Source organism: Hyposmocoma kahamanoa, unplaced genomic scaffold (assembly GCF_003589595.1).
Source record: "Hyposmocoma kahamanoa isolate Upper Pololo Valley unplaced genomic scaffold, ASM358959v1 79, whole genome shotgun sequence".
NCBI classification, from domain to species: domain Eukaryota; kingdom Metazoa; phylum Arthropoda; class Insecta; order Lepidoptera; family Cosmopterigidae; genus Hyposmocoma; species Hyposmocoma kahamanoa.
In genome coordinates, this window is record NW_020653993.1 from 9,007,642 (window position 1) to 9,024,052 (window position 16,411).

The 16,411-nt window shown below is 37.2% G+C and overlaps 1 protein-coding gene across 12 annotated transcripts in view; it reads left to right on the forward strand.

Annotated features, from left to right (window-relative positions):
• Nucleotides 1–16,411, forward strand: part of LOC113233565 (MAP/microtubule affinity-regulating kinase 3-like) — a 324,769-nt gene that overhangs the window by 143,525 nt on the left and 164,833 nt on the right. For 7 of the 12 annotated variants that reach the window (XM_026468700.1, XM_026468692.1, XM_026468699.1 and 4 more), the window contains exon 1: nucleotides 5,619–5,929. The exons of 2 other annotated variants lie outside the window; for them this stretch is intronic. The gene's annotated coding sequence lies outside the window, so the exon portion shown is untranslated. Of the gene's footprint in view, nucleotides 1–5,618; nucleotides 6,022–16,411 lie in introns of those variants that run through there. 3 more of the 12 variants (XM_026468693.1, XM_026468694.1, XM_026468695.1) reach the window with 3 other exon arrangements.

The window sequence follows — 16,411 nt, forward strand, 5'->3', positions numbered from 1 at the left end:
TTGTAACCATAGCACAGAGCTTCTTAAACCTTTTTCTTCGCTTCGATTCCGTTCAGCAATGTAAATTGAGCTGATGTTTGAAAGCAAAAAAATATACATATATATTGCAAAGAGCAACACCTAGAGTTTCTTGCTTCACTCTTATCGGGAAATCTGCCTTACGAATGAGCGTTAGAGTTTAACCTATGTGACGGTTTCAAGTGTAATAATGCTTACTTATGAAATAAAGATTATTTTGATTTTTGAGCTTTACGCTCTACGCCCTACATACCTTGAATTCATTATACGTGCCACTGTTGGGCACGGGTCTCATCTAAGGAGAGGATTTAGGCAATAATCCTACACCCGGTTACCCATGCGGGTTGCGTATTTTCCACATTTTCCAAGGGTTGTTAACTTTCTTCGTAAGTAAAATAAGAGTTGAATTTAAAGCGTAATTGTCAAGGTGGCCATTTCATATTTCATAGCCCCATAAGTAATAAAAACAACGTACCCGTACTTTGTTTTCATTTAGAAATCGTTCTTTAGCATTTCGCAAAAACTATGTATCGACTAAGTAATTTGTTGGATCACGGGCCATAAATTCGTGGTTACGGCGCGTCTAATTCCACTAGATTAATCAATCGACTAGTCAACGACTAATCGTGCTCGTTCTGTGCACGTGTCCGCGTCGGGCTCAGTACGCAAAATCATTACACGCTCTGGCGCAGCCTCCGGTGACTCATACAGCGGTTTTTGTGCACAGGGCCATTAGCATTTGCGTTACGGTATTACGTGACGGGTGTTTCCTCAGACGTTTTGGCAAAAGATATTGTTGAATTTTGGAAAAAAGTAATGTTGTTTATTTTCAGAAAAATAAATGCTATGTGCTTTTGGGAAAAGAAATGCTTTGTTTTTATGACCAATATACATACATAAAACTGGGAAAACTTTGTGAACGCGTTAACTTTCGTTATGCCGGCCTGGTGACCTATTGTTTAAGTCCCCTTCTTGGAATGGATCCGTGGTCAGCATTAAAATATATCGCCCCTTTAGCAAATGGAAGTAGCTTACATTTAAAAAAAATATATTACCAACTTAATAACAAGTAATAAATAATGCAACCTCCTTCTGGAACTTCCCGTACAATAAGTATTAGAGCTACGGAATTCACTCTGGGGCTACCCAACCACCATGCCACTCTAAATAATGGGTGTTCAACTTATTTAGAAATTGGTTCTACCGGGAATCGAATCCGGGATCTCCTCATCCAGCACCCACAATGCAAAGATAAAGCACTTATATCTTTCACGTCATAATGACAGATAACTGAGGGTTATTTACTGAAGGTGGCAGTTATATCTTAAATCGGCGACATTGCACTAAACTGTTGGTAGTTAAGTCGTGTGTAATGAGGAAACGGAAACGCGGTCATCGGTCACGGTCAAGCCGGCCGATGAAAGGCCATTGCTTGTCTGTTACGCTGACGGACATTTTCATGCTTTTTCGTCACCATCCAGCCATTATACGTTCCATTACCGGGCACGGGTCTTACCAAAGAAGAGGCTTTAATATAGTCTGCCATGGTAGCCCAATGCGGTTTGGTAAGTCCACACGTTTTCACCACTCAGAGCTTTAAGTTGCAAAGATCTGAGGGGCACGGCCACTGCGCCCGTCACCCTGGGATACAATGGGCATATCGCTCATTCGATGCTACATTAACGCAATGTAATGTTACAGGCGATAGATTCGACTGTATGCCTTTTATCAACAGTAGAGCAGCTATATCGAGTTCTTAGGTTTTCGCGATTGTTACACATACTAAATGAAACTGGTTTTTCGGATTTCAATCGCGTATATTTGTTTTTCCAAACAAACCGACGTTTCGGGCTCTTTACAGGTCCTATGGTCACGGTTGACTGAGGTGGTACAGTCTTCAACTTCAAGTAGAGCAGCTCCTTGTGACAGAGTTCGTCTTGGGAAGTACTGCCACATTATCTATTTCTGCTGCCAAGCAGTAATGTTAGTATTATTGCGATCTACTTTAGAAGGGTGTTGGTGAAATTACAAGGTCATGGGACTTGTCAACTTATGTCTCAGGGTGACGGTCGTATTGGCAGTGCCCATCAGATCTTTGCGATTTAAAGCTCTGAGTGGCATTGCAACTGTTATGGACAGGCGTGTAGCTTAACATGAGGTTTGATATTATACAAAAAAAGGCGTATTAATAAACTTAGTGTATTTTTTTACAGTTCTTATAAATTTAACATTTCTGCTGATTTTTCTCCAAACGTTAATAAACGTTTAATAATAATAATAATAATAATAATTTTATACAGTTTGTTACAGATGTTTTGATTTGATATACTATAATTAATTTCGCCAAAATTTATATTACGTCATTATAGACCAAGTAAGCGAAATGTGCATGTAATTTCACCAGCTCCCTTACACTTCAAAACCGGAACGCAATAATGGTCACATTACTGCTTGGCGGCAGAAATAAGTAAGGTGGCAGTGCTTCTTTGGACTGACTCTTTCACAAGGATTTCTTTTGCTACTCGATTAACGTTTTAATTGAGTAGCAACCTCTCTCCCACCAAACTACCACAGTTAACTTTAAAATAAAAAATAAAAATCGGGTATATGTTAAATATAAAAACACAAACAGAACGAAGCTCTAAAAATAGAAAACAATTCGTATTTTTGTATGTTAAATAAAAATTTATATTTACTTTTCACGGCGAAGCAAATACACGTTCGTTTCATAAAATAAAAAAGATTTATATGGCGAACGATTATGGAGTGAAATTCCCTGCCTGCAGACTTGTTCCCTGAATGTTAGAACTTGGGCTTTTTCAAGGCGAGAGTAAATAGGCATTATTTAAGTGTGCATGCTCCATCGTCGACCTCATCATCATTTCCCATCAGGTGAGATGGAGGTCAAATGCGCACGTGCATTTAAAAAAAAATATTGAAAAATAATGTTTTGATATTTCAATCGTTGCTTCATTTGCAACATTCTTTGCTTCGTTCATTATTATTCGATTTATGTTGTTTTAAATAAATGCAGATTTTTGTAACACAAAATATACTTAATTCAACAGACTTTTAAATAACTAGTTTTCTTATGAAACCAAGTGACGGAACGAACAGGTCGTGCACCTGGTGTTAAAAAGTTTACATCACAAAGATTTGAGGTACACTGCCACAGTGCAAGCGCTGCATATGCATGTTATATGGATGCATAAGTTGACAAGTCTCATGTGCCTGTAATTTCGCCAGCGCCGTTAGCCTTCAAAACCGGAACGCAGATTACTGCGCACGAGCACAGCTCACGTCACTGCTTCGCTGCAGAAATAGGTAAGATGGCATTACTTCCTTAGATGAAGACTTTCACGAAGAGCCGTATATTCTATTACATATTAATTAGTATTTCTTTTTATTATTTATTAACTTCAGTGTAATTTCAAATGGAGTTAGTTCACTATAATATACGTGTTTCACATATGAGTCGGCTACCAATTGAATTACCTTGTTCAACGGAGAAGGTAATTTGGTTATAGAGATGATATTTACGTTCGATAGTAGAATTATCTCCCTGACTGCACGCCAAAAATATCTTGATCTCTGTCACTGAAAGGCTTTGCTTACAATAAAAGAAAAGTTCAAATTAATGAGCCAATCGTAAAGAGATCAAAGTAAGTGGTCATTAATCCTTGGTTAGTCTTCCATGCTTTATGAACAAGTACAAATTAGACAGGATCTCTCTTATCTTGACGTTGTATTAGAAAATAAAGTTCTAATAAATCTGGTACATAAAACCTTTGTGAACACATCTAGTTTGCGCCAGGCTTTCTAGCCTGCAACATTTAGCGCTAAAGTAAGACTAACTTTTTTGCTTACCTTCGTTTTAATCTCGAATACAGCGAAGTCGTGAGTGGTGTAATATTTTTTACCTAGACGTAATTATGTTTCAAAACTTGGCTAATACGGATTAGGGGCTTCACAAAGTTCCTCGACGAGATGACGAGGGTCATGCAGCTTGCAAGTATTAAATTAGAAATTAACGGAAACACACGCATTTGTTAAAGAAAGCCGGTGATGTGATGACTAGAGTGTGCAGAAATCCGAATAGATTTGTATTTGACTATATTTCTATAACTGCTAAAAACTACAAGTCGCGCATGCATTCCGGCTCATCCGTAGAACAAATGCCTATGTGCAAGACTGCTTATTCTCAGGACATTATAAATTTCGTTCGCTGTTCTTAGCTGTGGATATCAAATCGACCATTGATCGATTTTATATTTCCGAAACGAAATAATCGAAATCGAAAACGAATACATCAAATTATGAAAACACCTATAGCTAGCCTTATTTTGAATAAGGAGATTATTGTTTATATGTATTTATCCTATTTTCGTTGTATAATCTTCGGATTAGTCGATTCGTATCTCAAAATTGTGAAGTTTACTTAAAACGACATTTACTTATTGTTGTGGTAGTCATTTAACATTGCATAACTAAACACGCTATTTAATACATACGAAACATGTTTTTACTGGCACTGTTTACTTATTACATCTTTTTTTATATAATACCTAGTGACACCGTCACTAGGTATTATATGTATATGTATATATTCGAATATAGTATATTCGTACCGACGAACAAGTCGTGCGCCTGGAGGTAAGCGACACGCCTATCCATAACAATTACAGTGCCATTCAGAGATTTAAATCGCAAATATCTTATTGGCACTGCCACTGCACCCGTTACATTGAGACAAGTAGATAACATAATTATGGTGTCACCCATATTGGCGCACTAAGGCATTATTGCCTTGTCCTTTCAAAATGTTGTAAAAGCAAAACTGGCATCCTGGGAAGCCATTTTGGGCTGCGTCCGTCACCTGATAGCGAAAGCGTAAAAAATTCCTTAAATCTGACATTAATCCTTTCCGTTCATTAATAATTGAACTGCCTCCGTAGCCGAACGGATACCATGCCGGACTGCCACGCAGAGGTCCCAGGTTCGATTCCCGGGCCGGGAGAAATAGTTGTATGGCCTACAATTATTTGTCTCGTGAGTTTGGGTGTAATTTGTGGTTGTCTATGTGTGTGTCCATGGCATCCGCGACACAGGGTTTCCCTAGTGGTGGGCTATGTTGAGTGTGTGCGTTATAATTAACCTTACATTAACGATTTGCTTGTTCATATCATGTCATATATTTTCAATATATTCCAGACGACATATTCTTTCATGTAATATCTACCTGTTCTGCTCGCCTAATAGATAGAAGACTAGGAAGTTTATTTTTAAATATACAATTTGCTATAAATTGTCGTTGAAGCAAATTTGAATGTATTTATAAAAATAAGTATCAACAATTATTGAAACTTGTATGAGTTTTATCACTCTTCAGCTGGACCAAGTTACGTCTCTCGTATATTGTTTACGTTTTGTTAAAACGTGACTTATAAAAACACGCTGCCAGTCTCTACAAAACACTGTCAAACGCATGAGTTCCAGCTTATCTCAATATCACGTGCGGACTTTTCTTTCCATCCCCTCTTCCCCGCGAAGGCTGATAACCGCGCGGGCGGCGCCTGCGCACCTCTACCGCCTCAGTCTCCTCTGGCTCTCCCCGCGGTGCGGATGTGTAGCTTGAGTTTAAATTTCCAAAAAAAACTAATAATCGACCCTACTTACTACGGTGACGTGTTAGGGATACGAAAAAGTGTATTGTGATGCAAAAGTGATATTTTACAGTGAATTTAAAGTTTTTGTGTGTGTGGATTGAACCGGTATACCGTTGCGTTACGCTCCGGTGGTTCGGTTAATAACAGTTGGATCTACAGTCACTGTAATAGTGGCTTGCTAAGATTTAGTGCCCGGAAAGGTCACTTACCTTTTACGGGTAGCGTTGGAGACAAGTGAATACCTAGTAATTTATTTTACCGTCACTACATTTTCAACTTGATTATAATAGCATTGCGTAAATCTGCATTGATATAACATGTGGTTTTCGTTGTACAGGTGTGTTCGAAATTCAAGTTCAAATGAACCCTTACTAGAATTTTCTACAGGTTTGAAAACGGTTCAGATTTTTTGCAAAATACTTACGCTTGTTTATATAATCGTTACTTATTTTGGAGTTGTCTGAAAAAGGTTTCCAGTCAATTTTGCACGGTTTGCCTAGAGCCATACGTGTTTATTTCCTTTTTTTGTAACACAATTCGAATAGTTTTGAGAGGTGTTGATTCATTTCTTTGGAGACATTCTACGAATTTTTGTATTAGTATGTATGTATATTGTGTGTTAAAATTGGGCTGTCAGTAACATATATTATCACTCGTTCAGGTAATTGTTTCTGATGTCAGTATGCCAGTTCCATGCCCGCGCCAGGACAGAATTTAATTTCTGTATCAGACAGAATTCGCTCTACACACGTTTCATTAAGGGAAACAGCACAAATGGTTTATAAAAAAAATACTTTGTTTGACAAACATGTCCGATAACTTCTTCTAAATACTTTATATTTATTATATTATATTCCGTGGTAGCTGGAGGTCGTGGATGAATTTATGTGCAAAATTTAATTTGAAATTTCCCGTGAGCTTTTCGGTAAAGGAAAATATCGGAATGAAACTTGAATGGCGAAGGTTCATAGTGCTACGAAAACGTGTGATATCTAAAACCTCATACCCGGCAGTGAGTTGATATTGTTACATGTTGTACTTTATATTTTAATCTGCAATAGATGAAAAGGAAAATGCAAATTAATATCAAAACTAAATTGTTAATGTAGTAGACAGTACAACGTTTATTCGGTGGTCCCATCGATTTATAACTCAGTTACCGTGACCTGTTCTGCCATAGTCCGTCTATGACTAAGAACACACTACACATACACACCTGAGCGATTAAAATACAATTAAAATTCTAATATATTCAAGAACAACACAACATGTAGCCTTTTGAAAATTCTGTCTTATGGACACTGATAATTTATTTTTTGAACATACTTTATTTGAAAAAAATATCAATTCAACTTCGCAGTGGTCTCTGCCGTGTTCTGCACCTTCCGAACGATACGACCTGGATAATTCTAATGCCAGATTGAACAGCCATCTTCTAAGCAAGCTTGTGACCACCAAGTGAGATTTTGTTCAATAAACAGCACGTTAAATAATAAGCACGTATTCTTTTTTGAAATTCATTTTCATTTATTTCATACAAAAGGCATCGAAGTAAACATACTAAAATTTCTCACCACACTGCGAAAGCACTTTGTTGGCGAGATTACACTCAGAATCACATAACTACAAGTACATTTATCAAAACCGGTGCGGACTAGAAGTATCAATGTTTTCGTTGAAGTGAATTTAGATAACAATTGTCTGTCTATTAAAAAATCTAATTTGTCAAATAAATGACTTTTTTTTTCTTTTATCATAACAGTTGTTTACATTTGAACATAAATATTTATTTTCTCAGGCTCGCCGAGTATTATCTTTGTTAGTTGCGTCAATTTAAAATTCATTCTTCTTCTCGTTGTTTTAAGAGGTTTGTACAAAAAACGGAAAGTGTTGAGCAATTTTAAACATTGAAATATTGGCTAGAGTTAAGCGGCAACAAATGGTATGAAATATTTTCCTTTCTAAATAACTTATCTCTGTAGCAGTAGAGCTCCTTGTACGTCTATTCGCTTCTACTACTAGTACTTCCCTGGGGAAGTACTGTAATGTGATTTCATTGGTTTTGAAGGTTAAGGGGTGCTGGTGAAATTACAGACACATGGGACTTGTCTCTTTGACTTGGAACAGCTTGACGACGTTCTGGTGGTCTAGCATCTTCTTAAACCTGACCTGAAAATGTGAAAAAAAAAATTGAATAAAGTTTAAGTTTTAGAAACCCAACCGCATGGCACTCTGATTATTTATTTCTTATACATAATAGAAATATAAATTAATCTTTCATCATTTCCTATGTCATGTGCGTTTGTGAACTTACAAGCACATGGCTCTTGTCAACTTATTTTTCAGGGTAAATGAAGGGCTTATATATAAATATTGTAAGTTGGAATAGACGAAAAGTTTTTATGCCTACTTTTTAGATCTCCAAAGGTCTACCGTCCCTATGAGTCACCGGTAGATACGACACAAAACAGTCAATAACAAAAATGACGGATGAATGAGAAGAAGTGGTCCTATAAAATCACTCGGTCGAGCCCGAAGTCGAGACAGTCCTGGCGGGCGGCCTCCCGAACGAATGTCAGAAAAAACCGGGCACACGACTTGTTAGTCCCGTCTCTTGATATTATAAAAAAAAACTGAAACGCATATTGAAGTCTGAAACGCTGTGAGTTCGGCATTGTATTGTCTTTATTAGGCAACATAAATGATAGGTACATTAGTGACAATTTGTTGGATATACGTGTCATGGCGTGACGTGATAAACTCGCATATCGGTTGATGTGGTAATAAAGAAACAGGATTTTGTTGATAATAAGTTTTATATAAATTGATTCGTTCTTCAGGCGAAAAATTACATTATGTTTATTTGACTACGAATTGAAATTCGTTCTCAAAACCTTACTATCACATTAGATAACATATAAGTAATGAAACTGTTTTTTCAGATTTATAGTAAGTATGCATCGCACATCAGTTGATCTATAGTATTCGAGTATATTATTAAAATTGCCACTAAGATTAGGTAAAGAACTAACCTGAACATTACCGTATGTGAGTAATTTTCATGTTTTATTATTTAAGTATTCAAGTATATTATTGTGAGTTATTATTATATATTATATACTACATTCGAATATTAACTACTACTTCATGATAATATTCTGGCATATTTAAATTAAAAAAAATGCCAACGTGTTAAAAATAACCTGAAAATATATAATCAATATAATCGAACGTTTATAGAAAAAAAACAAATATACGCGATTTAGATAAAAAATTTCATTTCCACTTTTACTTTTAATATTTTCGAACATTTGTGATTTTAACTGGAATTCGTCTTAACAGCAATTGAAAGTGCAATTAAAATTAGTTTTTTATAAAGTTCTTTTTCATCTAATGCTTAGATATTACTGAACAAGCCCCCATGAAAAGAACATTTTGTTGCCGATTGAATATTTAAATTGTTATTGCAGAACGAATTACAAATTACAAAAATAGTAATTAGACATTGCGAAATAACCCAATGCAGAGCGAATGGAAACAGACAGCCAGACTGAACGGAAACAAAGTAACAATAACCTCTTTTTGTAAAGTCGGCTCAAGACAATACCGTAACCGTACGATAATTTGATTCGAACCTTGACAGTTAAGATTACGTTAAGTTAAAAGATTAAGGCGGTTGAAATTTGTTGACTTGTATGATCAGGTAAATTTTTAAATAAATAAATATTGGATCCCAAAGTAAGTAACTAAAGCACTTATGTTGGGGAAATCGGAAACAAAGACGGTACTACAAACACCCAGACTCGAGACAATAATAGAAAAGTTATTTTCGAGGTCGAGGTTCGAATCCGGGACCTAAGAGATGGCGACACCATGTAAACCAGTGTGCAAGCCAGTTGCCTACGGAGATTTTTTTTTTTTTTTTTTTTTTTTTATTAGGCACACCAACAGTTACAACAATATTTCATTCATTAGACAACATCGAGAAAAAGCTTAATCTAATTGCTTAACCAATTACAGGTGAGCACCACATGCGAAAAAATTAAATGTGTAACTTATGCTCAATATAAAATATAAAAACAATGAATACCAAGACATATTACTTTTTAAGTTTGTTACCTAAATAACAAAAAATATTATTTATATCTATTATTAAGAAAGTGTACAATTGAGTTTTTTAACCCTGGGAGTGAATCATAGAAAATATCCACATGTTTGGAGCAGTCATTATACAAACCAGACATTCGAGCCACGGGGGAGTTCGAACCCAGTACTGTTCTACGACGTGGCGGGTGAAAAGGCTTAATGCGAGATAGTAATCAAAAGTCTAAAGCCTTGTATAGAGACCTAACGGTAGCGAATTACAAAGAAGGAAAACAAAAAGCACTACGGTACTGTTGTAGGTTTACTTGAAGCGTCAAAAAACGCGCAGCTGAAAATTCGACAGATTGATGCAGAAAAATAAATCCAAACTAAGTGATATGCGGGTATTATTTAACCTTTCACTGACTACAATTTGACAGTATTTTTTTATTTAGTTTAGTTAGTTGTTCGTATTAATGGGGGACAATTACCCCGTTTCCTGTGTGCAACGTAATTAAATTAAGAACCTATAGTTTACTTCTGCAGTTTCTAGTTTAATTATTTTAAAGTTTGAAGTAATTGGAATAGTAATAATAGTGCCAGACAAACACACCAATTACCTGGTCTCGAACTTGGGAATTCCCTGTACTACGAATACCAGAGCAACGGAATTCATTCTGAGATACCCAGAACGAATTTCGAAGAGTGCATTTCCCAATTTCGTCCTATCAGAACTTCATTCGTTATGAAATTCCCATTTTCGAAAGACGTATCGTAAGGACCTTTGTAATTTATTTCGGAATTGACATCATCATCATGCTCTACGTTGAAGTTCGGAGGACAGATTGAAGATAGAAGACCATTTTTAAGTAGAAAGCCTGTCCTCTCCGTGATGTCTCGTGGAACTACTTTGGAACCTTAACTGCTAACTTATACTACTTTTAATACATTCGCGTGATCGGCAGGTGATTGGCTTTCGGAAGTAGGGCACAACAATTGCACAAATGATGCACGGCTGCATCTAATGGCGGCATTAGAGAACGCCGTGGTTGCCACCGCTTTCGAGAAATTGTAAAAAGTTTTGAGCGAGTGAAACTTGAAAATTATTCGGCTACGTACCGCATTGTTGGGTTAAATGGCGCGGACCAATTGCCGTGTCGATTAAGGCTCGTAATACCTTATAAATATCTAGTATATTTATCTATGCTTATGAGTCGAATAAACTATTGTGTATTAAGTCGATATCTCTAATTTGAACACAAACGACAGAGTAAATTGCGTAATCAAAATCGATTTGTAACATCCTATATATGCTTTCCTTATGTGGGGTGTCGCGATAAATATATGCCTTTAACGTCAATCGAACTGTTTTTTTAATTATAATTGCTGTTTTAAACTAACTTAATATTTAAGGGGTGTGAACTGAAGATCCGTAGGTATGAGATGCCGCTTAAAACAATAATGCAAAAGGATGAAAACGGCATTCCATATTTATTGTCCTTTCTGTATAAAAAACTAGAAATTAAAAAGTTCTAGAAAGAAACTAGAGTATCTGGGTCATATACTGAGAAATCCAAAGTTCGTCCTATTATAATTAATAATCCAAGGCATGAGTGTGTGTGTGATACACAAAACGTACAGTAAATCGAGACGTAAAGTTAAGTTTGTACTGGTATTAATTAATCTCTTGATAGAGAATTAAAGTCAGTGATTTATTAATCCAAAAAAGTAACGCGGTGACAGATGATCGGGGTCACTGTACTCTGCTCCACATGAAGCGAATGGGTCACAAACTGCGGACGCGCAGATTAAGTGCTTGTGGATCAGTTGATACGTTTTCAACTAGTCGCTGTGCTCGTTTGTAATTTAGTTTAGTCGATTAGAACTGTGGTCTAAAACTGTTTGACCAATACTTATTGTTAAATGAGCACCTTGATATGAAACAGTATCGTGATTGCGTAGGTTTTGATTCATGTAAGGTAGAATTCATTACATGATATTGAAACATTTGCCTTTAGAAATAAAATATACTTTCTTTTTGCAAAATAAGCTCTTAATCCCCTGACGGATTATTTACGAAACCCGAGAGAGAAATTTTCATTGAAATATTTTTAACAACAATCGAAAGAAACTATTTTTTTTTATTTTGCAGATCAACTTAGTAGAGCACCTTGTGAAAGAGTACGTTCAGGGAAGTGCCACCTTACCGATTTCTGCCTCCAAGCGGTAATGTGAGCATCGCCGTGTTTCGGTTTTAAAGGGAAATTACAGACACATGGGACTTGTCAACTTCTGTCTCAGGGTCAGTGTCCCTCAGATCTTTGCGATTTGAAGCTCTGAGTGGCACCGCAACTGCTGAGGACATGTGTTTCGTTTAACACCAGGTGCACGATTTTTTTGTCGCAACTTATGATGTTTTATCGATCGGAGCTTAGTCGATCGTGTTTCGGGCCCCATAGTTTAACACCGGTATCTCCTGTTTTACTTGTCGTAGTTTTTAATGTCGGAAAGCCGATTTTTCCGTGCGGTCGAAATTCGTCGAAAAGTCAATTTGGGATGTAATTTCACCACCATAACAAGTAATAAGTATAATAAAACACCACTCTCACCCATTTTGTATTCTCAATGGAAGGGTAAGAAGAGCCAACGTAATACAGGCACTGAATACTTAAGACCCTATGTCTTTTAGAACCTATAACCGCAACACATTTGCGATGTTACAGCAGTATTTCTTGTCTATGCACGGTAACCACTTTCCGTCAATGGGACTGTCAGACTGTTCTTCGCTTTGAGCACCATGAAATATAGATTTATTACCGATTGCAATAAAGTTGCAGGCTAATAATACACAGGCAGAAACTGCTGTGTATCTCTCGGGTTTATCCAGTCACTGAATGCCACACCTTCCTATTTTAGTTGCTTTATGTCAATGAAAAGTATGACTAACCGGCCGGCTATTAATTTATTCTTAAGAGTTGACTTCGTTGGTTTATATAATTGCTGTACATCTCCCCTTATACAGCTCAGCTCCCTTTATATACTCACTCTATGGCGCGTGATTATATGATACCTGTTAGAAGTTTTTTAAACTAACGCTCGTTCGCGCGCGATTGCTCGTGTTTGGCATCCACATAGACCGTGTGAAACTGGCGCGTGGTGGGAGTGCATGATTGCGCGCGCGACTGAGGAGCGCAATCGCGCGGTCTTTCCCTTTTCCTTCCAACATCTTTACACACGCGCTCAATCGTGCACAATTGCTGTATCATGCGCGATCGAGTGTCTGTGTAAAGTCCGCTATTGCAAATGAAACTGTCAGCCGTGACCTGTAAAGAACCCGAAACGTTTACGTCAATAAAAAATCAATCATTCGTTTATATTTCGTCCAATCAGAGCTATAAGAGTTCTTTTCCCCGTTTATACAGCTAATGCTATTAACGTTGATCAGTTATATAGAGAAATCTGAATAAATTCAACCCTTTCTGGTCAACGCATACCGCACTTAAATGTGACTTTTCCGCATACAGTTGTTAACTTGTACCAAATTGTAATCAGCCATTATGGTGTTGCAACGCCGGATATCAAGGTCCAGTTGCCGCCGTTTCACTCTAAAACCTTCCACCTCCAACACAGAAACGAGTCATGACTAAAAAACTGTTTTATAATTATTCGTATTGAGAAGTTTCTTTGCTTGGTTGATTTAGATGGAAATTACAGCAACCTTTTAGGATAGCATTACTTACCTTGTGAAATAATATTTGGCAGGTTTTTATTTATTTTTATTACAAAATGCATACAATACAGTAACCGTTGCCAATGATGGATGGTGAACGCACTTGTCTTCAGTCAGAAAACGACAAATGGAAATTGAGAACTACGAAAACTATAATTCGTGATTTAGTTCTATAGTTTTTATACGTAAAATTGTCTCTTTTTGCTCATTGGTTGATAAAGCAAAGTATATTTGACATGGTATTATATTTAACGGTCGCGCTTACTCAGGGATGAGTTCTGTCACTTAACATCGGACCGGTTCTCGACATTGGAACAAATTGACGTAAACCCACCCAAGCGTAGTTTCGATCTAACCAGTTTGACTCGATCTTGGATGAAGAATTGTCATCCTCCTGTCCAAAACCTTAACTCTGTGGATTCCGCCATTTAAGTCAAATGCGTGGGTGAGGGAAGACAGTTGAGGTATGATGATAGGTCTGTGTTCTTGTCAGGGTTCTCAAATCGAATAATATTAATAGTAATAAAATCTGATGATCAATGCTTTTATTTAGTATTATCTAATTGACGACCTCAGTGACCAAACGGTTTGCATTGCAGACCGTGAATGACGACATCGAAGTAGGATCGATTTGAGAAATTACCTTTTCTAAATTGAGTGTTCCATCTGTTAATGCGATCGCTGTGGTACTCAAAGTACAGGGAATCTTGTTTGAGACCAGACAATTAGTGTGGTTATCTAGCATAAACAGAACTTTACCGCCTACATATGTATTCTTCAACCCAAGTCTTTATTTACATAAATGTAGAACATAATGAGTTAGCAAGATAACGAAGCTATATGAATTGACGGACGTCAAGACTTTCTACGTTTCGTAAATCGAAAGTGTGGGAGTCTGTACCATTACAATTTGGCAACAAATGTGACCATGTTGGCATGTTTAGAAAATGCTTATTGTTTGCTTTAAATAGAGAGACTGGTCACGTACTTTTAATACTCTATTGAATGCAGAGACTACAGCCTTCCACTTGTTACGATCCTGAGACACATCTTTCGCCTCAGCAACACGCTTTGTCATACACGCTAGTTAAGGGTGCTCCTAACCCAGGCCCTAAGTAACCACTGGCTATTGTAATTCCATTGCGACTCCACTGAGATGATATTGCAATTATGATAATATTTGTTATTCTGCTAAAATCTACTTGCAATGGCAGTTGAGCCTCAATAGAGTGTCAGTGGAATGATAGTCATGGCATTCATTCATTCCATCACTAACGATCAATGTTGCCTTAACTAAAACTGCCATGGAAATTACTATGCATATCTTTTCTTTATCTTGTTTAATGAGCAATTTAGTCTTTAAATCAAATGTATTTTTTAAGTCAAAGAATTATTTAGGCTGTTGGTAGCAATAGTGCTCTTTGTGAAAGAGTGTCCGGGGAAGTACTGCCTCTTTATCTATTTCTGTCGCCGAAGAGTAATTTGAGTATTGCTGCGTTCCGGTTGGAAGAGTCTCTTGTCTTGTCAACTTATGTCTCAGGGTGACGGGTAAGCGTGTCGCTTACCACCAGGCGCACGACTTGTTCGTTCCGTCACGTCATAAAAAAGAAATGAAAGAAATAGACCACCATCGACTCTCCATTGAAGAGCAGAACAACAAAAAATTGCAAGGCACTTGAATAGTAGCTTGATGGCTAGCCACTGACAGGATACTACTGTGAACTTTTAACAGAATACCAATCGTAGAAAATGTTGGCATTGACACTCTGTCTACATTCAACTGGGATGATTTGATATTATCAAGCAGACTTGGGATCCTGGTTTTTCTTTAGGACGTCTTCAATTTAGTTGTGCCAAGTTCGCCTTGGCTGGCCCTTACTAATCTTGCTCACTTTGATTGTCAATTGTTTTACAATCTTTAATATACCCGGTATCAAGACACTGGTTATTGACAAATTGTGCTTTTATGAACATAGACAGTACTAATCACCAGTCTGCAAAGTTGTATTCCTCTTTAAACCATTATTTAAAACTTTCCTACTTGAATTTTTAATTCAAGGTATTATTTATTACAAAACTTTAATGGAACTGGCGCTAAATAATGAGATATATCTTCGTTAGCGGTGTCAGTACATTTATCGACTTGGAAACGCATTAAAGTCTGGAATATTGCAGTCATCAGTCGGTTGGCTCACCGCAATATCGACTGAGGACTCAGTTGAACGCAGAGCCAGGAGATTTATTGGCGACGATAAGCTCGGATCTAAACTTCAAAGTCTAGCCAATCGGTGCAAAGTTGCCTGTCTATCAGTTTTGTACAGAATAACCTTCAGTGAATATACCGTTGGACATCCAGACGTACGGCGGGATATCATCCTTACTTGGTCGATATTCCCTTCAGGCGTACTAAGGCTTTTCGTTAAGGATTGGAATTCCCCGACTGTGTTTCCGAGCATGTACAACCCAAGTATCTTTAAACTACGACTGAATAGGCACCTTCTGGGCGAGCTCATTCCATCGTAGAGGTCAAGAGCAAGTCCATATGTAAGAAGAGCGAAAAAGACGTTGTCCGAGCGGAAGAAAAGGAAAATCAGAACTTCTTCTAACCTACTAAAAAGGGATTGCGCGTCGTAAAGTCTGGTCTCTCTCTATATCGGTTTATCATAACGTATATGATAAATTTTGGAACCAGAGTACAGCCATATTTCTTGACAAATCCATGATCACCTGTACAATAAAATACGTAAATGTGTGTAAATACAATGATAACACTACAAATCTGCAAACGCTCCACAGTTGTGTGATGACGCGACCTCCTTCATCGTCATTTCACTTTCTATCACCCTCTTCTCCTTTCTGGTTCCTGGCCACTTACTTTTGAAATTTTGGAATCGTTCTCTAATTCCTTTTCTTC